The sequence below is a fragment of the Hemitrygon akajei genome, unplaced genomic scaffold (genome assembly GCF_048418815.1).
Source record: "Hemitrygon akajei unplaced genomic scaffold, sHemAka1.3 Scf000112, whole genome shotgun sequence".
In the NCBI taxonomy this organism is placed as follows: Eukaryota; Metazoa; Chordata; class Chondrichthyes; order Myliobatiformes; family Dasyatidae; genus Hemitrygon; species Hemitrygon akajei.
Window position 1 is genome coordinate 1,621,101 of NW_027331998.1, and position 27,645 is coordinate 1,648,745.

The 27,645-nt window shown below is 45.3% G+C and overlaps 1 long non-coding RNA gene across 2 annotated transcripts; it reads right to left on the reverse strand.

Moving 5' to 3' along the window:
• Positions 1-1,310: 1,310 nt before the first annotated feature.
• On the reverse strand, positions 1,311-27,645 carry LOC140723399 (uncharacterized). 2 transcript variants are annotated; one of them, XR_012097883.1, is made up of 3 exons: positions 27,533-27,645; positions 9,317-9,423; positions 1,311-1,446 (listed from the first exon to the last, which is right to left on the reverse strand). It is a non-coding gene; the product is annotated as an uncharacterized lncRNA (long non-coding RNA). The 2 variants fall into 2 exon arrangements; XR_012097884.1 differs by lacking the exon at positions 1,311-1,446 and adding an exon at positions 9,128-9,187.

Below are 27,645 nucleotides of genomic sequence, written 5' to 3' on the forward strand. Positions count from 1 at the left end.
TTTATGGAACAAGAGAAAATCTGCAGATGCTGGAAATCCCAGCAACACACACAAAATGCTGGAGGAACTCAACAAGCCAGGCAACATCTATGGAAAAATGTACAGTCGATGTTTCGGGCTGGAACTCTCCACCCCCCCCCACCTTTAAAATCTATTCCACAGTTTTTTTCTCTTGTCCTGCCAGAGGTTTTCAGCACGAAACTTTGACTGTACTTTTTTCCATAGATGCCGCCTGGCCTGCTGAGTTTCTCCAGCATTTTGTGTGTTGCTAGGTTTAGGGAAACTGGATTTTTGAGAGATATTCGGGTGCTGGGTAAGAAGAAGAAGGGGGCCCGAGCAGAGACATTTAAAACATACTTAGCAACAGGTGAGGTGCCAGAGGGCTGCAGGATAACAAATGTTGTTCCATTCTTTAAGAAAGGCTCTAAAAATAAATCTGGAAATTAAAAGCTGGTGAGCCTGACATCAGTAGTGGGTAAGTTATTGGAAGGTATTCTAAGGACCAGATATACAAGTATTTGGACAGGCAGGGACTGATTAGGGATCGTCAACACGGCTTGATGCATGGTAGGTCAAGTCTAAACAATCTTACAGAATTGTTTGAAGAAGTTACCAGGAAAGTTGATTAGGGCAAGGCAGTGCATATTGGACACATGGACTTGGTCCTGTATGGGAGGTTGGTCACGAATTTCAGTTGCTTGGCTTTAGGATGAGATAGGAAATTGGTATAGACACTGGCTTTGCAGGAGATGTCGAAGAGCAGGAGTAGATAGTTACCTGACTCTGACTGGAGGTCTGTGACTAATGGTGTGCCACAGGGATCAGCGTTGGGTTTGTTGTTGTTTGTCATCTATATCAACGATCTGGATGATAATGTAGTAAATCAGATCAGCAAATTTGTGAATGGCACCAAGATTCAGGGAGTAGTGGACAGTAAGGAAAACTGTCAAAGTTTGAAGCGAGATCTGGACCAACTGGAAAAATGGGTTGAAAATTGGCAGATGGATTTTAATGCAGACAAGTGTGAAATGTTGCACTTTGGAAGGATAAACCACGGTAGGACTTACACAGTGAGTGGTCCAGCATTGAGGAGTGTGGTAGATCAACGAGACCTGGGAATACAGATCCATGATTCCCTTCTCAGCCTCAACCTCTGGTTAAAACACCTCTTAGTTGGGATATATTTATGCTGGACCATCCCCTCTGACTTTTCTCTGCACGTCACGTCCTGACTCCTCCTTGATCTCACACTGACTCCTTCTCCTTGAAGATGATTCACACTCTCTCCAAATCTGTCACGCACCTGCACGCCTCAACCCTTGAGTCAGCCTGGCCTCTTCAGTACAGAGCAAAGTGGGATGTATACTTTTGAACTGCAGATATTTCCGTTTTTGAATTTTTAGTTTTTCGTGCTTTACAATTTTCCATGTTATCTTTTAAGCTCCACTGTGAAAAAGAGAAGATCATGTGATTCACAAATAGAAATTCTCAGTTAAGTTGATCAAAAATCCCTGGTTGCAATACTCATTAAGGTGAACTAGGTGTTGGAGGCCTGAATAATTTTACGAGGCACTGTAGAGAGACAGAGCAATAGATAAATAAATAAATAAATAAATACTGAGATCATGAGATGTAGACTCCTTGAAAATGAGTCTATAGGTTGTGGAATCAGTTTAGTACTGAGGTGAGTGAAGTTATCCTCACTAGATCAGCAGCCTGATGGTTGAAGGGTTAATGACTGTTCTTGACCTGGTGGTGTGAGATCCAAGGCTCCTGTACCTCCTGCCCAATGGGAGCAGTGAGAAGAGAGCACGGTCTGGATGGGGGTCACTGATGCTGTTTCCTTGTGTCAATGCTCCTTGTATATGTGCTAATGAGGGGGAGAGCTTTTCCTGTGATGGACTGGGCTGCATCCACCACTTTAAACAGACTTTTCCGTTCTTGTGTAGGACTAGGACAGATCAACATTCAGGGGCTGAGGCAGAATGCTCTTCACTGTACATTTATAGAAGTTTGAGTGTTACAGGTGACAAACCAAATCTCCTCAACTTTCACCAAATGTGACCAGTGTCTATGATGTAAAAACCCCTCTGTTCTCAGTCTGTTCACATCTGGAGGCAAACAGGAGAACAGAACAGGGATGTTCATATTAGATTTGTAATGGCCACAATAGCAAGAGTGAATAATTTGTAATGTTTTGCAGAGAAACTGAATATTCAGCCCCACCAATTACGTGGGCATCTCTCTGACCCTCTCTCACACTCCCTCCCCTTTCTGTCTCACTCTCTGTACCAGCTCATCACATTATTCCAGGAACTCCTCTCAGTTCTGACTGTGGGTGAATTTGCATCTGTGGCTTTCAACACGATACCTGCGTGTGTGAAATGAACAGTCCATTGTTCTCAATCTGTATGTTTTTTGTTGCCAATGATTTCCTGTTGTTTGCCTCTCACCCTTCAGAAAGAGTGGAGTGACATTAACAATTTTTCATTCCTCCCAAACCAGTCCAGAATCTAGTGATAGTTGAAAGATCACTACTGATGCCTCCACAATCATTTCAGCCACCTCTTTCAGAACCCCGGAGTGTAGTCCATCTGGTCCAGGTGACTTATCGACTTTCAGACCTTTCACCTACCCAAGCACCTTCTCCTCAGTAATAGCAACTACACTGACTTCTGCCCCGTGACACTCGAATTTCTGGTATAACAATGGCATCTTTCACACTGAAGACAAATACAAAATATTTATTAAGTTTGTTTGCCTTTCTTTATTCTGCATTATGCTCTCTCCAGTGTTATTTTCCACTTTTGTCTCTATTTTTCTTTTTGCAGACCTGAAAAAGCTTTTGGTTTCTTCTTTTATATTATTGGCTAATTAACCTTCACATTTCATCTTTTTTAGTTATTGCTTTTATCTTGCCTTCATTTGGTTTTTAAAATCCTCCAGCTCCCCACTAATTATTGCTTTATTGTGTGCCCTTGCCTTTGATTTTATGCTGTCATTGACTTCCCTTTACAGCCACAGTGGCCTCATCTTCCCTTTGCAGTATTTCTTCATCTTTGGTATTTATCTATCCTGCGCTTCTGAATTACTCCCAGAAACTCCAGCCATCGCTGCTCTGCCATCATCCCTACTATTGTCCGCTTCCAATCAACTATGGCCAGCTCCTCTCTCATGCCTCTGTATTTCCCTTTACTCCACTGCAGCTTTTCCCTCTCAAAATGCAGGGTGAATTCTATCATATTGTGATCACTGCCTTATAACACAAAGCTAAATCTAGACTTGTCTTTTCCCCATTGGGCTCAACCACAAGCTGCTTTAAAAAGCCATCTCGTAGGCATTCCACAAATTTCTTCTTTGGGATCCAGCACCAACATGATTTTTCCAATCTATCTGCAAATTGAAACCCCCATGGCTATCATTACATTCCCCTTTTTACATGCCCTTTCTATCTCCTGGTGTAATTTGTAGCCCACACTCTAGTTACTGCTCTGAGGCCTGTATATAATACCCATCAGGGTCTTTTTACCCTTGCAGTTTCTTCCCTTTACCCACAATGATTCTACATCTTCCTAATGCGATGCTAACTCTCTCTCAGAATTCAATTCCCACCCCACTCCCTCTGCTTCTCCTCCTGTCCATTGGATACAACATGTATCCTTGCAAGATAAACTCTCAACCAATCTTCGCTCAACCTCAGTGATGCCCACCATGTCATACCTACCAATGTCTGGGTTACAAAATTGTTAACATTATTTGTTCAGTGTGAGCATTCAGAGATAATACTAGCAGTACTGTATTCAGTTTTCCCCCATGTTAAATTTGTATACAAGTCAAATTTTTATCCCTTTCTCAGATTTTTGTCTTTTTATTTATTCTGGAGACTTTTGTAACCTCCCCTGCACTCTCCTTCCCTTTTACTTTATCCTCACTCTTCCAAAGTTAAAACTTTGAACCGAATGTTTAGTTTAAAGACAAACTTCAGCCGATCCTACTGACTGCAATTTTGACCGGTCGTCTGCCTAAATTCCACCACCATGTTGGTTTTGGTACCAGAGGTGAGAATACACTAGACCTGGTTTACACTAACATACCAGGAGCATATAAAGCTGTTCCCCCGCCCCACACTGGGCTCTCAGATCACTTGTCTGTTATGCTAATTCCAGCATACAAACCACTGATCAAACTGGCCAAACCAGTTCTGAGGGAGCAATCTCAGCATTACAGGACTGCTTTGAAACACAAACTGGAGAATGTTCAGAAAGGCTGCTACCTATGTCAACCATGTAACATCGAGGAATGTGTGGATTCTGTGACCAGATACACAGGGAAATGAACTGAGAATGTTACCATCACAAAACACATCTGTGTGGGGCCAGTCAGAATCCATGGCTCACTGCAGAGGGCCATGCACGGCTGAGGGATCGTGATGCAGTCTTTAGATCGGGGGGACGTGACAGCTCTGAGAGAATTTTCAGTCACTTTTGTGATAGCAGAGAAACGAGGCGCATGTAGCAGGGAACTCAGAAGATTACAGACAAGCTCACCCTGCACGTCAGCAACAAGGACACCTCACTCCCTGACAGGGTGAGTATATCTTTCACTCCCGGTTTGATACACGGAACAAAGTGCCGGTGAGAGAGACACCCGGGGGAGGAGACCCTCCGTCTGGCTGAAGCTGAGGTGAGGAAGACCCTGGCCAGTGTTAACCCATGCAAAGTTGTGGGGCCTGATAATATACCAGGTCGGGTTCTGAAAGACTGTGCAGCCCAGCTAACTGAGGTGCTGACGGATATATTCCACATCTCTCTCGAGCAGTCCATTGCCCCTCAGTTTTCAAGATGGCAACTATCATTCCGGTGACAAAGAAAGTGGCAGTAGCTGTCCAAATAACTATCGTCTGGTGGCATTACATCAAATATTATAAAGTGCTTTGAGCGGCTGGTCATTGAGCACATTAAAGCCTTTCTCCCACCAATACTAGGCCCTTTCCAGTTCACTTATCACTCAAATCGATCCACCGATGATGCATTAACCTCTGCCCTCCACTCTGTCCTGTCCCACCTGGAAAAATGGGGTCTCAGCATTTAACACCATCATACCCCAGAAACTGGTGTGGAAACTATCCTTGCTTGTCTCAACTCCTCCCTCTGTAACTGAATCATGGACTTCGTAACGGAAAAGCCACAGTCAGTGTGTGTGGGCAGCAATGTCTCTCTTGAAGGAGTTAAGTACACCAAGTTCCTGGGAGTTCATATCAGGGATGACCTCACCTGGTCCTTCAACATCACCTCCCTGAGTAAGAAGGTACAGCAGTACCTCCACTTCCTAAGGAGATTGAGGCAAGCCTCCAACCTCTTCTTAAACAAATTCTACAGGAGCACAACTGAGAGCTCCATTTGTTCAGGGAGCAGCAGAGCATCGGGCCAGAAGTCCCAACAAACGACTGAGAGGGGTCTCCCTACCATCCATCAGGGACATTTATCAGGACCAGGGCCCTCGGTATAATGAAAGATCCCACCCATCCGTCCAGTATCCTCTAATTTTCTACCATTAGGCATGAGACTCCGATACGTAACAACAAGAATGGTCAGGATGGGAAACAGTTTTTCTTCAGGCCATTCGGCTTCTGAACTCCCTGCCACATGATATTCAAAATGCCACCAGTTAATTTGTTCTGTACCCTAACATTTAATTTATGCACTTTACTTTGATTATTTATGTGCAATTCATTTGTAGATTTTATTCTTACTTTACTGAGTTATTGTGTGGTGGCGCACGGCCAAGTGGCTAAGGCATTGGTCTAGTGATCTGAAGGTCACTGGTTCGAGCCTCGGCTGAGGCAGCGTGTTGTGTCCTTGAGCAAGGCACTTAACCACACATTGCTCTGCGATGACACCGGTGCCAAGTTGTATGGGTCCTAATGCCCTTCCCTTGGACGACATCGGTGGCGTGGAGAGGGGAGATTTGCAACTTGGGCAACTGCTGGTCTTCCACTAAAAAAATCTTAACCCAGGCTTGCGTCCTGGAAACTTGCCAAGGCGCAAATCCGTTGTCAATCGAGACTAACGGAGGCCTACAGTACTATTGTGTGTTATATATCTGTTATGTATACTACTGTGTTTTACACCCTGGTCTGGAGAAACTTTGTCTCATTTGACAGTAACCATGCAAATATTTAATTGACAATAAACTTGTGTTGTCTATCCTTCCTCACCGTCTCACTACACACCGTATCTACTTGTCCGTCCTTCCTCACCGTCTCACTACACACCGTATCTACTTGTCCGTCCTTCCTCACCGTCTCACTACACGCCATATCTACTTGTCTGTCCTTCCTCACCGTCTCACTACACACCGTATCTACTTGTCTGTCCTTCCTCACCGTCTCACTACACACCGTATCTACTTGTCCATCCTTCCTCACCGTCTCACTACACACCGTATCTACTTGTCTCTCCTTCCTCACCGTCTCACTACACACCGTATCTACTTGTCTCTCCTTCCTCAGCGTCTCACTACACACCGTATCCACTTGTCTCTCTGTCCTCACCGTCTCACTACACACCGTACCTACTTGTCCGTCCTTCCTCACCGTCTCACTACACACCGTATCTACTTGTCCGTCCTTCCTCACTGTCTCACTACACACCGTATCTACTTGTCTCTCCTTCCTCAGCGTCTCACTACACACCGTATCTACTTGTCTCTCCGTCCTCACCGTCTCACTACACACCGTATCTACTTGTCCGTCCTTCCTCACCGTCTCACTACACACCGTATCTACTTGTCCGTCCTTCCTCACCGTCTCACTACACACCGTATCTACTTGTCCGTCCTTCCTCGCCATCTCACTACGCACCGTATCTACTTGTCCGTCCTTCCTCGCCGTCTCACTACGCACCGTATCTACTTGTCCGTCCTTCCTCGCCGTCTCACTACGCACCGTATCTACTTGTCCGTCCTTCCTCACCGTCTCACTACGCACCGTATCTACTTGTCCGTCCTTCCTCGCCGTCTCACTACGCACCGTATCTACTTGTCCGTCCTTCCTCGCCGTCTCACTACGCACCTTATCTACTTGTCCGTCCTTCCTCGCCGTCTCACTACACACCGTATCTACTTCTCCGTCCTTCCTCACCGTCTCACTACCCACCGTATCTACTTGTCTATCCTTCCTCACCGTCTCACTACACACCGTATCTACTTGTCTGTCCTTCCTCACCGTCTCACTACCCACCGTATCTACTTCTCCGTCCTTCCTCACCGTCTCACTACCCACCGTATCTACTTGTCTATCCTTCCTCACCGTCTCACTACACACCGTATCTACTTGTCTATCCTTCCTCACCGTCTCACTACACACCGTATCTACTTGTCTGTCCTTCCTCACCGTCTCACTACCCACCGTATCTACTTGTCCGTCCTTCCTCACCGTCTCACTACACACCGTATCTACTTGTCCGTCCTTCCTCACCGTCTCACTACACACCGTATCTACTTGTCCGTCCTTCCTCACCGTCTCACTACCCACCGTATCTACTTGTCCGTCCTTCCTCACCGTCTCACTACACACCGTATCTACTTGTCTGTCCTTCCTCACCGTCTCACTACACACTGTATCTACTTTTATACTATCTGCCCCATCCTCGGCCCCATCACTCCAGTTTCTACTCCCCTGACAAATTAGTTTAAACCCTCCACAACATCTCTACCAAACCCACCCACAGTGATATTGGTTCACCTCAGGTTCAGATGTAAACCAACATCCCTTCGACTGTTCTCTACTCTGCAGATGTCGGGTTTCCTGACGTGGATTCTACTGAACTACTTTGTCAGTCCCGAAGAGGGGTCTCAGCCCAAAATGTCTTATTATCCTATCTTTTTATAATAAAATTGCCTGCCCCAGCCTCCTAAATTAAAACCTGAATCCACATCTTTTACCAAAAGTATCTTAAATTGTAAGTGCACTCTTCTGAACCATCCCTATAGCCATACGTTTATTGACCAATTCTTGTGTTTCTAAACTCAGAGCGTGCGGCACAGAGATTATAAACGTTGAAATCCGGCTCTTTAACCATCAACAATCGACAATGTAGTGGGGGGAGCTAAAGATGGTACCAGAGGTTTTTGCAGACACAGGCAATGTCTTCCAGTACATCCAGAAAACGGCTTCTTTTTCTCTTCTGGTGTCTCTTGTTAAGGTGCCTGTGGTCCTGACGGAGTCCGTGATCTACAGCTGTTCTCAAACTGAGGTTTTTCACAGGGACGGGTTCTCACTCTCGGACTTGCTGAGCAGCCAGCTCTTTCAGCGTCCCGAGTGTGGCCTGGAAGATGTGATCCTTTGTGGTGTGGCCCTACCGATGACCCAATTCCTCACTGATGTCACCGACTGAAGTGTGGTGGCCCTACCGATGACCCAATTCCCCACTGATGTCACCGACTGAAGTGTGGTGGCCCTACCGATGACCCAATTCCTCACTGATGTCACCGACTGAAGTGGTGTGGCCCTACCGATGACCCAATTCCCCACTGATGTCACCGACTGAAGTGTGGTGGCAGATTAAGACAGTAGATTCTCTCTCGATTGTGACAGTCTGACGGTCTCCGGGTCAGGGAGTCAGATTATGCGAGCTGTTGGTCTCACCTCTCACTGTTGCAGGAGCGATACCCCTCTCCCTTGCTTGTGAGAGAGAGCCAGTCTGAGATGGCAAAGTGTTGGGACAGACAGAAGCTTTTGATGGACGCTAGACCTTGGTATCAACAAGGTGTAGGAGGGTATGAACCAAGGGTGTTTAATTGGGATTGGTGTAGATGGGTACCTGATGGTCAGCATGGGCTGGATGGGCCAAAAGGCCTGTCAGTGCTACAAGTTTTCATGGCTCCAGTGGTTTTAAAGTTTGAAGTAAATCACCAATGTACATACATACAATTGAAGTAGGATTTTTGAGCAAATCTATAAAACAGTTTGCATCATGTTGAATCAAAAGAAAAAATCCAAAACTTGTCAACAATTCACCAAAAATTAAAAACCAAAATTGTGAGGCTAAAAGAGCATTCCTCCCCTTTGTAATTACTACACAGACTTCCTTCCGGTGCAATACATTACCTTACCAACTCACCCAGCCTCCTGTTTTCCATGCATTCATAAGAATAAGTACCCCATCTCTCTGTAAGGTCCAAATATCTGGAAGATTTTCAACAGACCAAACCAAAATGAAGTCAATAGTGCATTCAAGACAAGTCAGGGAAATGATGATAGAGAAGCACAAATCGGGGAAAGGGTGCAAGACCATCCCAAAGGCACTGAACATACCTCAGAGCACAGACAGTCCATGGTGAAACCACAGCCACACCGTCTCGGTCAGGCTGCCCCCTCAGAACTCAGTCACCGGAGAAGATTGGCACTTGAAAGAGAGGCTCCTGTCAAGCCAACAAAAACAAAGTTCAAAGTACATTTACTATCAAAGTATGTATAAATTGTATAATTGACGAGATTTGTCTCCATACAGGCAGCCATAAAATAAGCAACCTGAAACAATCCATAAAAAAGACCAACTAACACCCAAAGCACAAAATGAGAGGAAAAGACCAAACACAAATCATGCGAACAATAAAAGCAAGCAACAGCATTCAGAACGAAAGTGAGTCCGTGGACACGAAGCCCAGAGCCGGCCCACAGCCTCAGCCTCAATGCAGCAGCAAACAGAACCAGCCAGACCCTGGCTTCCGGTCCCAACAACCTGCAATTTCAATCGATCTGTCCCAGCGTTTCAATTGTCCAATCTCCCAAATCAGGATTCGGGCCCTCTCACTTCACTACGGCCCATATCCTACTTTCCAAATAGGCCACACTCTTACAGTGATCAGACCTCGTCTCAGTTTATGTGGACGAGCTCCGAAACCCCTCTCCACTCCCCAAGCCCCGACTCAGTCTCGACCTCGTTCTGACTACTTCTCCTTAAACATGACTCGACCTCTCTCCGAATCCATCTCACACCCACACACCTCGATTCTCGAGTCAGCCTCGCCTTTCCTTGCCTCTTCATTATTTACAGTGAATGTTTACCACAATGTTCCACAGAAAAAGTGTTATTGATAAAGTCTTCAGTAGAGCCATCTTAAACTGAAGCCACCCTGTCACTGTGAGTGAGCTGCAGAACTCAGTGGCTGCAACTGGAGATGAAGTTCATGGCTCCACAATCTCTAAAGCCTTCCACAAAAAGGGTAATTATGGAAGAGTGACAAGGCAGAAGAAGTCTTGGCTAAAAAAAAACATATCCTTGCCCACAAAGCTAATACAGACTTATCCTAACAGAATATTGCCAATATCACCAGCTGTGAGAAATGTTTCAACTAAGTACAGGGGGATGTATACTTTTGAACTGCTGACATCTCAGGTTTTGAATTCTTAGTCTTTTAAACTTTACAATTTTCCATTCTTCCCAGTTGCACTGTGAAAAAAGGAGCACCTGATTCACAAATAAAAATTCTCAGATAAATAGATCTTAATCCCTGGTTGCAATACGCATTAATGTGAACAAAATGTTGGGTGCTGAATACTTTTACAAGGATCAGGGCGATAGTGAGACGATATAATATCTAAGGACCAGAGTGTTAAATCCATCTGGGTAGAGATGAGGAATAGTAAAGGAAAAAAATCACTGGTGGGAGTTGTCTATCGGCCACTGAAAAATAACATTACAGTGGCACAGGCAGTGAGCAGAGAAATATCTGAGGCATGTAAGAATGGAACAGCAGTTTTCGTGCAGGACTAACTTGCACATCAATTGGGTGGATCAAGTTGGTCGAGGCACTCTTGAGGAGGACTTCATAGAATGCACCCATGATAGCTTTCTTGAAATACATGTTACTGAAACTACAAGGGAATGCGCTATCTTTGATATGGTCTTGTGCAATGAGATGGGTAAAAATAGTGATCTTTTAGTTAGGGATACACTTGCAAAGGGTGATCACAGAACAACCGAGTTTCTCATACAAATGGAGGGTGCAATAGTTCAATCTAAAACCAGTACATTGTGCCTAAACAATGGAGACTGCAGTGGGATGAGGGAGGATTTGGCTTGTGTAGACTGGGAACACAGGCTATATGGTGAGACAGCTGAGGAACAGTGGGAGAGATTTTTCAGGGTGCTCGATAGCATATTGAGTTAAAAGCAAGGATGGGGAGAGTCAGCTTTGGATAACGAAGGAAATAAAAGGCACCAAACTTAAAGCTTGTGCGTACAAAGTCTCCAAGAGTTGTGTGAAAGTGGAAGATTGGGAAAACTTTAAAAAGCAACAAAGAACCACTAAGTAAGCAATAAAGAAATAGAAGCTATATTATCAAAATAAACTAGCATAAAATATAAAAATGGATAGTAAAAGCTTTTATAATTATACAAAGCGGAAAAGGGTGGTTAAAGTGAACATTGGTCTCGTGGAGGATGAGAAAACTGAATTGATATTAGGGAATGAGGAAACAGCCGAGGCTTTGAATGACTATTTTATCTTCATGGTGGAGGACACATCTAACATACCAAAGAGAGATGTTATGGATGCGATTAGAGGTGGGGAACATCTGTACAACAGCTATCAATAAAAGAGACTGCGGTAAGCGAACATGTGGGGGTGGAGATAGGCAAGCCCCCTGGTCCTGAAGGAATGCATCCCAGGGTACTGAATGAAATGGCAGTAGTAGAGGCTTTGGTGATAATTTACCAAAATTGTCTCGACTCTGTTCAGGTCCCAGCAGATTGGAAGACAGTGAATATCATACCACTGTTCAAGAAAGGGATGTAGGCAAAAGGCAGGTATCTATAGGCCAGTTAGTTTAACATCTGTCGTTGGGAAAATGCTTGAAGCTAACATTTAAGAAATAGCGAGGCATCTGGAAAGTAATGGATCCATCGGGCAGACGCAGCATGAATTCGGCAAAGGCAGGTCCTGTTTGACAAACTTACTAGAATTCTCTGAGGATATAATGAGCACAGTGGGTAGAGGGGATCAGATGGACATTGTTTACTTAGATTTCCAGAAGACATTTAATAAGGTGTTGCATAAAAGACTTATTCATAAGATAAGGATGCATAAAGCTGGGGGATGTATGAGCGAGCATGGATAGAGGATTGGTTAACTAATAGAAAGCAGAGAGTTGGGATACATGGGTGTTACTCTGGTTGGCAGTGGTGAGCGGTATGTCACAGGGGTCAGTGCTGGGCTCACAACTGTTCACGATACACATTAATGATCCGGAAAAGTGTAGTGTATCTAAGTCTGTAGATGATGCTAAATTGAGTGAAAAAGCAAATTGTGAGGAAGATAGGGAGAGTCTGCAAAGAGATATAGATAGGTTAAGTGAGTGGGCAAGGGTCTGGGAGATGGAGTACAATGTTGGTAAATGCAAGGTCATCCATGCTGGAAGGAAAAATGGAAGATCAGATCATTATTTAAATGGTAAAAATTGCAGAATGCTGTTGTGCAGAGGGACTTGGGAGTGCATGTGCATGAATCACAAAAGGCTGGTTTGCAGGCGCAGCAGGCTATCAAGAAGGCAAGTTGACCTTCATTGCTGGAGGGATTGAATTTAAGTGCAGGGTGGTTATGCTGCAACTGTACAATGTACTAGTGAGGCTACACCGGAGTACTGCGTGCAGTTCTGGTCTCCTAACTTGAGGAAGGATAGACTGGCTTTGGAGGTGGTGCAGGAGAGGCTCACCAGGTAGATTTCAGAGGTGAGGGGGTTAGACTATGAGGAGAGATTGAGTCACCTGGGACTGTACTCGCTGGAATTCAGAAGAACGAGAGGAAATCTTATAGAAATATATAACATTATGAAAGCGATAGATAAGATTGTGGCAGGAAAGTTGTTTCCATTAGTAGGTGGGACTAGAATGAGGAGACATAGCCTCAAGATTTGGGGAGTAGATTTAAGACGGAGATGAAGAGGAACTGCTTTTCCCAGAGAGTGGTGAATCCGTGGAATTCTCCACCCAATGAAGCAGTAGGGGTGACTTCAGTAGATGTACTTAAGACAAGGTTGGATAGATTTTTGCACGGTAGGGGAATTAAAGGTGATGGGGAAAAGGCAGGTAGGAGGAGTCGAGTCCATGGCCAGATCAGCCATGATCTTATTGAACATGGAGCAAGCTCGACAGGCCAGATGGCCAACTCCTGCTCCGATTTCTTCTGCATTGTAGATAAATAATACTGAGAACACGAGATGTAGAGTCCTTAAAAGTGAGTCCATAGGTTGTGGAATCAGTTTAGGATGGAGGCAAGTGAAGTTATCCACTCTGATTCAGCAGCCTGATGGTTGAAGGGTAACAACTGTTCTTGAACTAGTGATGTGAGACGCAAGACTCCTGTATCTCCTGCCCAATAGAAGCAGTGGGAAGAGAACATAGTCTGGGTGGTAGGAGTCCGTGATCATGGATGCTGCTTTATTCTATCAACACTCCTTGTAGATGTGCTCAGTGGTGGGGAGAACTTTTCCTATGATAGTCTAGGCTGACCCCACCACTTTTAACAGGCTTCTCGGTTCTTGTGTTCTGGTGTTGGACTGGGACAAATCAGTCTTGAGGGGCCGGGACATCATCTGCTCCTGGTGTGTTGTCTTCTTGCATAATGAGATGAGGGGCCTCAGGAGGTAACTCTGGAGCAGTGTCCTGGTTTCATTCCACACACTGATCAGTAGATTAAATGACCACAGAAAACTGCCACTGGGGGAATGTGGAGACAATAACGTGTGATTAGGGTAGGATCAGTGTCAATGGTGTTTGATGATCAGCACGTACCCAGTGGGCCAAAGAGCCTGTTTCTGTGTTGTATGACTGTGATTCTTTCTCCCTTCCTCTCTCACCTCTGTTGTCTTTCACTTTCTCACTCTCCCAATCCCTTCCCCTCAATGCATTGCTTTTGACCTGTGACCTTTCACCAAATGTGACCTGTGTCTATGATGTGAAAACCCCTCTGTTCTCAGTCTGTTTGCAGTCCGGTGGCAAACGGGAGAACAGAACAGGGCAGAATTAACCAGAGGGATGTTCCTCTGTTCCTAATCCTAACTCTTCCAATGTTGAAATGTTGATCCTAATATTTAGTTTAAAGACAAACTTAATCCAATCCCACTGATTGCAATTTTGACTGGTCATCTGCCCAAATTCCTCCACCATGTTGATTTTGGTACCAGAGGTGAGAATACACCAGACCTGGTTTACACTAACATACCAGGAGCATATAAAGCTGTTCCCCCGCCCCACACTGGGCTCTCAGATCACTTGTCTGTTATGTTAATACCAGCATACAAACCACTGATCAAACTGGCCAAACCAGTTCTGAGGGAGCAATCTCAGCATTGCAGGACTGCTTTGAAACACAAACTGGAGAATGTTCAGACAGGCTGCTGCCTATGTCAACCACGTAACATCGAGGAATGTGTGGATTCTGTGACCAGATACACAGAGAAGTGAACTGAGAATGTTACCATCACAAAACACATCCGTGTGGGGCAAGTCAGAATCCATGGCTCACTGCAGAGGGCCATGCACGGCTGAGGGATCGTGATGCTGTCTTTAGATCAGAGGGACCAGGATGCCTCACTCCCCGACAGGCTGAATGTCTTTTACGCCCGGTTTGATGCACAGAACAAAGTGCTGGTGAGAGAGACACCCAGGGGAGGAGACACTCCATCTGGCTGAAGCTGAGGTGAGGAAGACCCTGGCCAGAGTTAACCCAAAGCTGATAATATACCAAGTCGGGTTCTGAATGACTGTGTCGCGGGATACAGTCATACCCTGTCATCAGTGGTTGTGGCCTCATCAACAACGATGACCAGTCGGAGTACAGAGAGGAAGTGGAGAAAGTGGTGGACTGGTGTGAGAACAATCACCGCAGTCTGAAGGGGAGGTAAGGGGATTAGGAAGGGTTCCCCTGTGGCCATTCCCCTCAGTAACAAGTACACCTTGGGGGGTGACCCATTGGGGCTTGGCAACACCAGCCCGGTTTGTGGATGATACCAAGATTGGTGAAATTGTGGATAGTGTGGAAGACGTGCAGAGAATACAGTGTGATATAGATCAGTTGCAGATATGGGCTGAGAAATGGCAGATGGAGCTTAACCCAGATAAATGTGAGGTGTTGCACCTTGACAGGGAAAATGAAAGGAGACAGTTCATTGTTAAGGGCAACATCATTAGCGGTGTTGCTGAGCAGAGAGATCTTTGGACTCAAGTTCATAGCTCCTTGAAAGTGGCTACACAGTTCAATAAGGTGGTTAAGAAGGCTTATGGAATGCTTGCTCTTATTAGTCGAGGCATTGAGTTCCAAAGTCAAGAGGTTATGTTGCAACTTTATAAAACTCTGGTTGGGCCACATCTGGACTGTTGGAAACCGTTCTGGTCACATCACTACAGGACAGATGTTGAGGCTTTGGAGAGGGTGCAGAAGAGGTTTGCCAGGATGCTCCCCGGTTCAGAGGGCATGAGAGGTTGGATAAACTTGGGTTGTTGTCTCTGGAGCGGAGGAGGCTGAGGGGATATCTGATAGAGGTTTATAAGATTATGAGAGGCACAGATAGATTGGACAGAGAGTATCTGTTTCCCAGGGTTGAAATGTCTAATACAGGTATGTATTAAAGGTGAGAGGAGTTAGGTTCAAAGGGGATGTGAGGGGTAAGTTTTTTACTCAGAGAGACAAGGATGACTGGAATGTGCTGCCTGGTGTGGTGGTAGAGTCAAATACACAAGAGGCTTTTAAGAGATGTTTAGATAGACACATGGATGTGTGGAAGATGTTGAGATATGGACATTCTGTAGGTTGGAGGGATTAGTTTGTCTGATTTGCTTTGTGGCTGGATCGGCACAACATTATGGGTTGAAGGAGCTGTTCCTGTGCTTTACTGTTCTGTGTTTTATGTCTACATCTTTGAGTGGCCCAGTTCGTGTTCTGACCTTCACTTGATCGAACATCTCTGGCAAGCCGTCAATAAAGCTGTCTACCGTCACTTCCCAACTAATCTGGCACAGTTTGAGCAAATTTGCAGGGGTTAATGGGCAAATCCTACTCCATTACATTGTGTAAAGTGAATAAAGACTTATCTGAAAAGACTATTGGCTGTAATAGCTGTGAGAGGTGGTTCAGTTAAGTACTGAGCAAACGGGATGAATATTTAGACTAATGACGTTTCAGATTTTGAATTTTTAGTTTCACCATGCTTTACAATTTTCTCTGTTTTTTGGCTCCATGGTGAAAAAAGGAGCACGTGATTCACAAATAAAAATTTTCAGTTAAATTTATCAATATCCCTGGTTGCAATACACATTAAGGTGAACAAGGTGTTGAGATCAGTTTAGTATTGAGGTGAGTGAAGTTATCCTCACTGGATCAGCAGCCTGATGATTGAAGGGTAATAACTATTCTTAACCTGGTGGTGTGAGACCCAAGGCTCCTGTACCTTCTGCCCAATGGAAGCAGTGAGAAGACAGCACGGACTGGATGGGAGTCACTGATGATGGATGCAGCTTTCTTGTGTCAATGACCTTCTAGATGTGCTCAATGGTGGGGAGGCCTGTTTCTGTGTTGTCTGACTCTGTGACTCACACTCTCTCTCTCTCTCCCCTTCCTCTCTCACCTCTGCTGTCTTTCACTTTCTCACTCTCCCAATCCCCCTCCCCTCAAACCCCTCAATGCATTGTTTCTGACCTGTGACCTTTCACCAAATGTGACCTGTGTCTCTGATGTGAAACCCCCTCTGTTCTCAGTCTGTTTGCATCAGGTGGCAAACAGGAGAACAGAACAGGGCAGAATTAACCAGAGGGATGTTCCTATTGGAACTGTAATGGCCACAGAGGCAGAGTGAATCATTTGGAATGTTTTGCAGAGAAACTGAATATTCAGCCCCACAAACTGCATCGCATCTCTCTGACCCTCTCTCACACGACCCGTCCCACCCCACCTCTCCCTGTACCACCTCACCACCTCATTCAGGAACCCAGCTCACTTCTGTGGGTGAATTTGCATTTGTGGCTTTCAATACGTGATACCTGCGTGTGTGAAATGAACAGTCCATTGTTCTCAATCTGTGTGTTTTCTGTTGCTTTGATTTCCTGTTGTTTGTCTCCCACCCTTCAGAAAGAGTGGAGTGACATTAACAATTTTCCATTCCTCCAAAACCAGTCCAGAATCTAGTGATTGTTGAAAGATCACTATTAATACCCCCACAATCATTTCAGCCACCTCTTTCAGAACCCTGGGGTGCTGACTTATCGACTTTCAGACCTTTCACATATCCAATCACCTTCTCCTTAGTAATGGCCACTGAACTCATTTCTACCCCGACACTCGAATTTCTGGCAGACTGATGGTGTCTTTCACAGTGAAGACTAACAAAAATACTTATTAAGTTTGTCCACCTTTTTTATTCCGCATTACAACCTCTCCAGCGTCATTTTCCACTCTTGTCTCTACTGCACTCTTCGATTATCTGAAAAAGCTTTTGGTTTCTTCTTTTATATTATTTCATCAATTCTCCTTATTCCTTTTTTTATTGCCTTCACTTGGTTTTTAGAGTCCACTAATTATTGCTTTATTCTGTGCCCTCTCTTTTGATTTTATCCTGTCTTTGACTTCCCTTTTCAGCCACAGTTGCCTCATCCTCCATTTACAATATTTCTTTATCTTTGGTATTTATCTATCCTGCAACTTCCAAATTACTCCCAGAAACTCCAGCCATTGCTGCTCTGCCATCATCTCTGCTAATGTCTCCTTCCCATCAATTTTGGCCAACTCCTCTCTCGTGCCTCTGTAGTTCCCTTTACTCCACTGTAATACTGATACATCTGATTTTAGCTTCTCCCTCTCAGACTGCAGGGTGAATTCTATCATATCATGATCACCGCGTCATTACACAACACCTAGACCTGTCTTTTCCTCTGTGGGCTCAACACAAACTGCTTTAAAAAGCCATCTTGTAGACATTCTACAAATTCCATCCTTTGGGATCCAGCACCAACATGATTTTCCCAATCTACCTGTAAATTGAAACCCCCATGGCTATCATTACATTACCCTTTTTACATGCCCTTTCTAACTCTTGGTGTAATTTGTAGCCCACACTCTTGTTGCTGCTCTGAGGCCTGTATATAATTCCCATCATGGTCTTGTTACCCTTGCAGTTTCTTACCTTTACCCCCAATGACTCTGCATCTTCCTAATCGTATGCCAACTCTCTCTCAGCATTCAATTTCCACGCCACTCCCTCTGCTTCTCCTCCTGTCCATTCGATACAACATGTATCCTTGCAAGATGAGCTCTCAACCGATCTCCGACTCAGCGATGTCCACCATGTCATACCTGCCAATGTCTGGGTTATGATATTGTTGAAATTGTTCATTCAGTGAGAGCATTCAAAGATAACATTTTCAGTACTGTATTCATTACCCTTTTCAATTTTACCTCTATGTTGCCGTAGGTTAAATTTATATCGTTTTCTAAGCTTTCTGTCTTTTTATTTGTTCTGGAGACTTTTGTAACCTCTCCTGCACTCCCCTTCCCTTTTACTTCATCCTCACTCTTCCAATGTTGAAATGTTGATCCTAATATTTAGTTTAAAGGCAAACTTAACCAAATCCCACTGACTACAATTTTCACTGGTCATCTGCCCAAGTTCCACCACCATGTTGGTTTTGGTACCAGAGGTGAGAATACACTAGACCTGGTTTACACTAACATACCAGGAGCATATAAAGCTGTTCCCCTGCCCCACACTGGGCTCTCAGATCACTTGTCTGTTATGCTAATTCCAGCATACAAACCACTGATCAAACTAGCCAAACCAGTTCTGAGGGAGCAATCTCAGCATTACAGGACTGCTTTGAAACACAAACTGGAGAATGTTCAGAAAGGCTGCTACCTATGTCAACCACGTAACATCGAGGAATGTGTGGATTCTGTGACCAGATACACAGAGGAGTGTACTGAGAATGTTACCATCACAAAACACATCCGTGTGGGGCAAGTCAGAATCCATGGCTCACTGCAGAGGGCCATGCACAGCTGAGGGATCGTGATGCTGTCTTTAGATCAGAGGGACCAGGATGCCTCACTCCCCGACAGGCTGAATGTCTTTTACGCCCGGTTTGATGCACAGAACAAAGTGCTGGTGAGAGAGTCACCCAGGGGAGGAGACCCTCCATCTGGCTGAAGCTGAGGTGAGGAAGACCCTGGCCAGTGTTAACTCACACAAAGCTGATAATATACCAGGTCGGGTTCTGAATGACTGTGCATCCCAGCTAACTGAGGTGCTGACGGATATATTCCACATCTCTCTGGAGCAGTCCATTGCCCCTCAGTTTTCAAGATGGCAACCACCATTCCAGGGCCAAGGAAGGTGACAGTAATCTGTCTAAATTACTATCATCTGGTGGCATTAACATCAGCCATTATGAAATGCTTTGACCGGCTGGTCATGGAGCACATTAAAGCCTCTCTCCCGCCTACATTGCCCCCTTTCCGGTTCACTTTCTGGTTCGGATTGAATTGATCCAATGATGATGCATTAGCCTCTGCCATCCACTCTGTCCTGTCCCACCTGGAAAATGGGGTCTCACATTTATACTCCAGTTTGGCATTTAACACCATCGTACCCTAGAAACTGCCCTCTCTGGGTGTCAACACGTCCCTCTGTAACTGGATCCTGGACTCTGAATGAAAGGCCACAGTCAGTCTGTGTGGACAGTAAAGTCTCCAGTCCCATTACACTGAGCACTGGTGCTCCCCAGGTCTGTATGCTCAGCCCGCTGCTGACACATGACTGTGTCACGGGATTCAGCTCAAACCCTGTCAACAGCGGTTGTGGCCTCAGCAACAACGATGACCAGTTGGAGTACAGAGAGGAAGTGGAGAGGGTGGTGGACTGGTGTGAGAACAACAACCCCAGTCTGAAGGGGAGGTAAGGGGATTAGGAAGGGTTCCCCTGTGGCCATTCCCCTCAGTAACAAGTACACCTTGGGGGATGACCCATTGGGGCTTGGCAACACCAGCCCGGTTTGTGGATGATACCAAGATTGGTGAAATTGTGGATAGTGTGGAAGACGTGCAGAGAATACAGTGTGATATAGATCAGTTGCAGATATGGGCTGAGAAATGGCAGATGGAGCTTAACCCAGATAAATGTGAGGTGTTGCACCTTGACAGGGAAAATGCAAGGAGACAGTCCATTGATAAGGGCGACATCATTAGCAGTGTTGCTGAGCAGAGAGATCTTTGGACTCAAGTTCATAGCTCCTCGAAAGTGGCTACACAGTTCAATGAGGTGGTTAAGAAGGCTTATGGAATGTTTGCTCTTATTAGTCGAGGCATTGAGTTCCAAAGTCAAGAGGTTATGTTGCAACTTTATAAAACTCTGGTTGGGCCACATCTGGACTGTTGGAAACCGTTCTGGTCACATCACTACAGGACAGATGTTGAGACTTTGGAGAGGGTGCTGAAGAGGTTTGCCAGGATGCGGCCCGGTTCAGAGGGCACGAGAGGTTGGATAAACTTCGGTTGTCATCTCTGGAGCGGAGGAGAATGAGGGGACATCTGATAGAGGTTTATAATATTATGAGAGGTACAGATAGATTGGACAGAGAGAATCTGTTTCCCAAGGTTGAAATGTCTCATACAGGTATGTATTAAAGATGAGAGGAGTTAGGTTCAAAGGGGATGTGAGGAGTAAGTTTTTTACTCAGAGAGTGATGGATGCCTGGTGTGGAGGTAGAGTCAAATACACGAGAGGCTTTTAAGAGATGTTCAGATAGGCACATGGATGTGTAGAAGATGTTGGGATTTGAACATTCTGCTTACTTTGTAGCTGGATCGGCAAAACATTTGTGATGGTAACAGTCTCAGTACACTTCTCTATGTAACTGGTCACAGAATCCTCGTATTCCTCAATGTTACGTGGTTGACATAGGTAGCAGCCTTTCTGAACATTCTCCAGTTTGTGTTTCAAAGCAGTCCTGCAATGCTGAGATTGCTCCCTCAGAACTGGTTTGGCCAGTTTGATCAGTGGTTTGTATGCTGGAATTAGCATAACAGACAAGTGATCTGAGAGCCCAGTGTGGGGCATGGGAACAGCTTTATATGCTCCTGGCATGTTAGTGTAAACCAGGTCTAGTGTATTCTCACCTCTGGTACCAGAACATTATGGGCTGAAGGAGCTGTTCCTGTGCTCTACTGTTCTATGCTTTATGCCTGCATCCTTGAATGGCCCAGTTAGAGTACTGAGCGAACGGGATGAATATTTTGACTAATGATGTTTCAGTTTTTGAATTTTTAGTTTCACCATGCTTTACAATTTTTCCTGTTTTTTGGCTCCATGGTGAAAAAAGGAGCACATGATTCACAAATAAAGACTTTCAGTTAAATTAATCAATTATTAAGGTGAACAAGGTGTTGGAATCAGTTTAGTATTGAGGTGAGTGAAGCTATCCTGATGATTGAGAGGTAATAACTGTTCTTAACCTGGTGGTGTGAGATCTAAGGCTCCTGTACCTCCTGCCCAATGGAAGCAGTGAGAAGAGAGCACGGTCTGGATGGGGGTCACTGATGATGGATGCAGCTTTCTTGTGTCAATGACCTTCTAGATGTGCTCAATGGTGGGGAGGCCAGTTTCTGTGTTGTCTGACTCTGTGACTCACTCTCTCTCTCCTCCCCCTTCCTCTCTCACCTCTGCTGTCTTTCACTCTCCCAATCCCCCTCCCCTCGAACACCTCAATGCATTGTTTCTGACCTGTGACCTTTCACCAAATGTGACCTGTGTCTATGATGTGAAAACCCCTCTGTTCTCAGTCTGTTTGCATCCGGTGGCAAACAGGAGAACAGAACAGGGCAGAATTAACCAGAGGGATGTTCCTATTGGAACTGTAATGGCCACAGAAGCAGAGTGAATAATTTGGAATTTTTGCAGAGAAACTGAATATTCAGCCCCACAAACTACATGGCATCTCTCTGACCGTCTCCTTTCTCTCCCCCGTCCCACTCCACCTCTTCCTGTACCACCTCACCACCTCATTCCAGGAACTCTGCTCACTTCTGTGGGTGAATTTGCATCTGTGGCTTTCAATACGTGATACCTGCGTGTGTGAAATGAACAGTCCATTGTTCTCAATCTGTGTGTTTTTTGTTACCAATGATTTCCTGTTGTTTGCCTCCCACCCTTCAGAAAGAGCGGAGTGACATTAACAATTTTCCATTCCTCCAAAACCAGTCCAGAATCTAGAGATTGTTGAAAGATCACTACTAATGCCTCCACAATCATTTCAGCCACCTCTTTCAGAACCCTGGGGTGCTGACTTATCGACTTTCAGACCTTTCACGTATCCAATCACCTTCTCCTAGTAATGGCAACTGAACTCATTTCTGGCATACTGACTGCATCTTTCACAGTGAAGACCAACACAAAATACTTATTAAGTTTGTCCACCTTTTTTATTCCACATTACAACCTCTCCAGCGTCATTTTCCACTCTATTGTATTCTTCGATTATCTGAAAAAGCTTTTGGTTTCTTCTTTTATATTATTTCATCAATTCTCCTTATTCCTTTCTTTATTGCCTTCACTTGGTTTTTAAAGTCCTCTAGATTCCACTAATCATTGCTTTACTCTGTGCCCTCTCTTTTGCTTTTATCCTCTCTTTGACTTCCCTTTTCAGCCACAGTTGCCTCTTCATCCCTTTACAAAACTACTTCATCTTTGGTATTTATCTGCCCTGCAACTTCCGAATTACTCCCAGAAACTCCAGCCATTGCTGCTCTGCCAACATCTCTGCTAATGTCTCCTTCCCATCAACTTTGGCCAGCTCCTCTCTCATGTCTCTGTAGTTCCCTTTACTCCACTGTAATACTGATACATTTGATTTTAGCTTCTCCCTCTCAAACTGCAGGGTGAATTCTATCATATCATGATCTCTGTGTCATTACACAATACCAAATCCAGACGTCTTTTCCCTGGTGGGCTCAACCACGAGCTGCTTTAAAAAGCCATCTCGTAGGCATTCTACAAATTCCTTCTTTTGGGATCCAGCACCAACATGATTTTCCCAATCTACCTGCAATTTGAAATCCCCATGGTTATCATTACATTCCCTTTTTACATGCTGTGGTGAACTACATATACCTGTCTGGACACGCCCCCTGCTGACTGCTCCTGTGGCTCCTCCCACAGACCCCTGTATAAAGGCGATTGAGGTCTGAGCCCGGCCTCTCTGTCTCCAGGATGTAGTATGGTGGTCAACCACTGCTTGTTCCTTCTTCCAGTCAATAAAAGCCGATATCTCGCCTTCACGTCTCAGAGAGAGTTATTGATGGTGCATCACATGCTCTTTCTATCTCCTGTTGCAATTTGTAGTCTACATCCTAGTTACTGTTCTGAGGCCTGTGTAAACTGAATTGGAATTGACCTTACAACTTACAACCTTCATATACAGGAGTAAAAATCTTGTGTAGGGCTCTCAGTAACTGTGGTGTTAACTGTTCAGGCTAACAAAATGGCTTCTTTGTATTGTTATAATGAAATGGCTTCTCTGTAATGTTACTTAATGCTGTAATGGGTTTCTGTATCTGGAATGTTTGGGTTATAACTGTAGCTAAGGGGGGAACTAGCCAATGGAGAATTGTTATACTATCTTGTATCTGTGAGCTGAGCAGGAGTTCACGGTCTTTTTTCGGGAGGTGAGCGAGGAGGATGACGTGTGAGGAGTGGACAGCGGTTCCAGGTCAGTGGATACTGGATGTCAGCGGTTCGGACGGTGGCCGAAGGCTCGGAAGGTCGTTGTGGTTGGAACCGGAGGCGTGAGCTCCAACGTATTAAAATATTATGTGCACAAACTGATAAACTTACTGATTTGGCGCCTTTAGGTTATCTGTTTCTACTAACCCATCACTAAGAAATAACTATAAAGTTGTATTTATTTACTGGCCTTTGGTGTATTGTCTGATATTTGTGTTGTGAGCGTGTACTCGGGGGGACATTACACTGTATTTACAACGAAGTATTGCACTATTGGCGGGGCGACGGCAGTTCACCCTAGGTGAACGGGGGTAAATTGGGGGCACAGATGCTACACTTATGTTATGGCTCTGTAAATGTGCAATTTATACTAATTTATAATAAAAATTATGTACACCAGGACAGTCAATATAACATAGAAATACAGTTGTATCAGTGTGAATTAATCAGTCTGATGGCCTGGTGGAAGAAGCTGTCCCGGAACCTGTTGGTCCTGGCGTTTATGCTGCTGTACCGTTTCCCGGATGGTAGCAGCTGGAACAGTTTGTGGTTGGGGTGACTCGGGTCCCCAATGATCCCTCGGCCCCTTTTTACACACCTGTCACTGTAAATGTCCTGAATAGTGGGAAGTTCACATCTACAGATGCGCTGGGCTGTCCACACCACTCTCTGCAGAGTCCTGCGATTGAGGGAAGTACAGTTCCCATACCAGGCAGTGATGCAGCCAGTCAGGATGCTCCCAATTGTGGCCCTGTAGAAAGTTCTTAGGATTTGGGGGTCCATACCAAACTTCTTCAACCGTCTGAGGTGAAAGAGATGCTGTTGTGCCTTTTCCACCACACAGCTCCTATGTACAGACCATGTGAGATCCTCGGTGATGTTTATGCCGAGGAACTTAAGGCTGTTCACCCTCTCAACCCCAGATCCATTGATGTCAATAGGGGCTAGTCTCTCCATTCCTCCTGTAGTCCATAACCAGCTCCTTTGTTTTTTAACGACAGTGAGGGAGAGGTTGTTTTCTTGACACCACTGTGTCAGTGTGATACAACTCTCATCAGGGATTTTTTAGCCTTGCAGATTCTGAATTTTACTCACAAGGATTCTACATATTCTCAATCCTATGCCAACTCCCTCTCAGAATTCAATTCCCACCCCAACCCTTCTGCTTACCCTCCCGTCCATTCGATACAAAGTGCATGTTAAACTCCCAACCATGACTCAGTGATGCCCACAACATCATACCTGAGCATTAAAAGATAACACTTTCAGTGCTGTGTCCATCACCCTTTTCAATTTTACCCCCATGTTACCAGAAGTTAAATTTATATCCCTTTCTGGAGAATTTTGTAACCCCTCCTGCACTCTCCTTCCCTTTTACTTCATCCTCACTTTCCAAACTGTTGAAATGTTGAACCTATTATTTAGTTTAAAGACAAACCACCCTATCCCAGTGATTGCAATTTTGACCTGTCATCTGCCTAAATTCCACCAGCATGTTGGTTTTGGTACCAGAGGTGAAAATACACTGGACCTGGTTTATACTGACACACCAGGAGCATATAAAGCCGTTCCCCAGCCCCACGTTCAATTGACTGCTTCTCTTGCTGCTTCTCCCTACGTATTGTATGCTCCACCCTTTCCACCATGAGGAGATACCTGGTGACCCTGACAGAGTCTCTGCCACAGCTCCAGCATTCAGTCCCTTCCTACCTACATCCATCACACTTCAAGTGCTCTTGATCTTTTCTATGTCTTTAAGCTCCCTGGCCCCGATCGTCTCATTTTCACTGTGGATGTCCAGACCCGATACACTTCCATCCCCCTTCAGGTGGGCATTAAAGCTCTCCACTTCCCACAGAACAACAGAGTCAACCAGTTACCCTCTACCACCACTCTCCTCCGTCTGGTGGAACTGGTCCTCATCCTCAATAATTTCTCCTTCAGTTCCTCCCACTACCTTCAAACCAAAGGTGTAGCCATGGGCACTCACATGGGTCCCAGCTGTGCCTCCTTTTTTGTCGGCTACATTTAACAGTTCCTGTTCAAAGCGTACACTGGTATTGCTCCCCAACTCTTCCTCCGCTACATCGAAGACTGCATTGGTGCTGATTCCTGCACCCGTGCTGAGCTCGTCAACTTCATCAACTTTTTTTCCGACTTCCACCCTGCCCTCAAATTTACCTCGGCCATTTCTGACACCTCCCTCCCCTTTCTCAATCTCTGTTTCCATCTCTGATGATAATCTATCTACTGATATCTTTTACAAACCCACTGATTCTCACAGCTACCTGGACTATACCTCGTCCCACCCTGTCACTTGTAAAAATGCCATCACCCTTCATTCCAGAACTACTGAGACGTCTTCCTCCTTCAAAGGGATTCCCTTCCTCCTCCATCAACGCTGCCCTCACCCACATCTCTTCCATTTCACACACATCTGCCCTCACCCCATCCTCCTGACACCACACCAGGGATAGAGTTCCTTTTTCCCTCAACTACCTCCCCACCTGCTTTCATGTACAGCACATAATTCTACATAACTTCTGTCAGTTGCAACATGATCGCACCACCAAGCAAATCATTCCCTCCCCTGCACTCCCTCCACTTTAAATGGGGATCGCTCCCTACACAACTCCCTGTCCACTCGTCCGTCCCCACTGATCTCCTCCTGGCACCTCTCCTTGTGTAGGGCTCTCGGTACCAGTAACTGTGGTGTTAACTGTTCAGGCTAACAAAATGGCTTCTCTGTAATGTTACTTAATGCTGTAATGGGTTTCTGTATCTGGAATGTTTGGGTTATAACTGTAGCTAAGGGGGGAACTAGCCAATGGAAAATTGTTATGCTATCTTGTATCAGTGAGCTGAGCGGGAGTTCGCAGTCTTTTTCAGGAAGTGAGCGAGGAGGATGGACGTGTGAGGAGTGGACAGGGCAGCGGATACTGGGCATTGGCGGTTCGGACGGTGGTCGAAGGCTCGATAGGTTGTTATGGATGGAACCGGAGCTGTGAGCTCCAATGTATTAAAATATTATGTGCACAAACTGATAAACTTACTGATTTGGTGTTTTTAGGTTATCTGTTTCTACTAACCCATCACTGGGAAATAACTATAAAGTTGTAATTATTTACTCGCCTTTGGTGTATTGTCTGATATTTGTGTTGCGGGCGTGTACTGGGGGGGGCATTACACTGTATTTACACCAAAGTATTGCACTATTGGCGGGGTGACGGCAGTTCACCCTAGGTGAACTGGGGTAAATTGGGAACACAGATGCTACACTTGCAAGCAGAACTAGAGCCACAACTGTCCCTGCACCTCCTCCCTCACTACCGTTCAGGGCCCCAAACTGTCCTTCCAGGTGAGCTGACACTTCACCTGTGAGTCTGTTGGGGCATCTACTGTATCCGGTGCTCCTGGTGTGGCCTCCTGTATATCACAGAGACCCAATGAAAATTGGGAGACCGCTTCACCGAGCACCAACGATCCAACTGCCAGAAAAAGCAGGATTTCCCAGTGGCCACCCATTTCAATTCTGTTTCCCATTCCCATTCCAACACATCAGTCCATGGTCTCCTCTACTGTCGTGATGAGGCCACACTCAGGTGGGGGGAGCAACACTTTATATTCCGTCTGGGTAGCATCCAATCAGTTGGCATGAACATCGACTTCTCGAGCTTCCTCTCAATAACTCACAAACAGACAAACTCACACACACAGACAACACACACACACACAGATACACAGAGACAACACACACACCCCTACCTATCAGATGAAGGGATGTACTTCTCATCCTCGGGGTTATCGGAGAACTCGTAAACATCATCGGAATCCACCTCACTCAGTTCCTCCTCATCCTCCTCGCAGTCATTGTCACT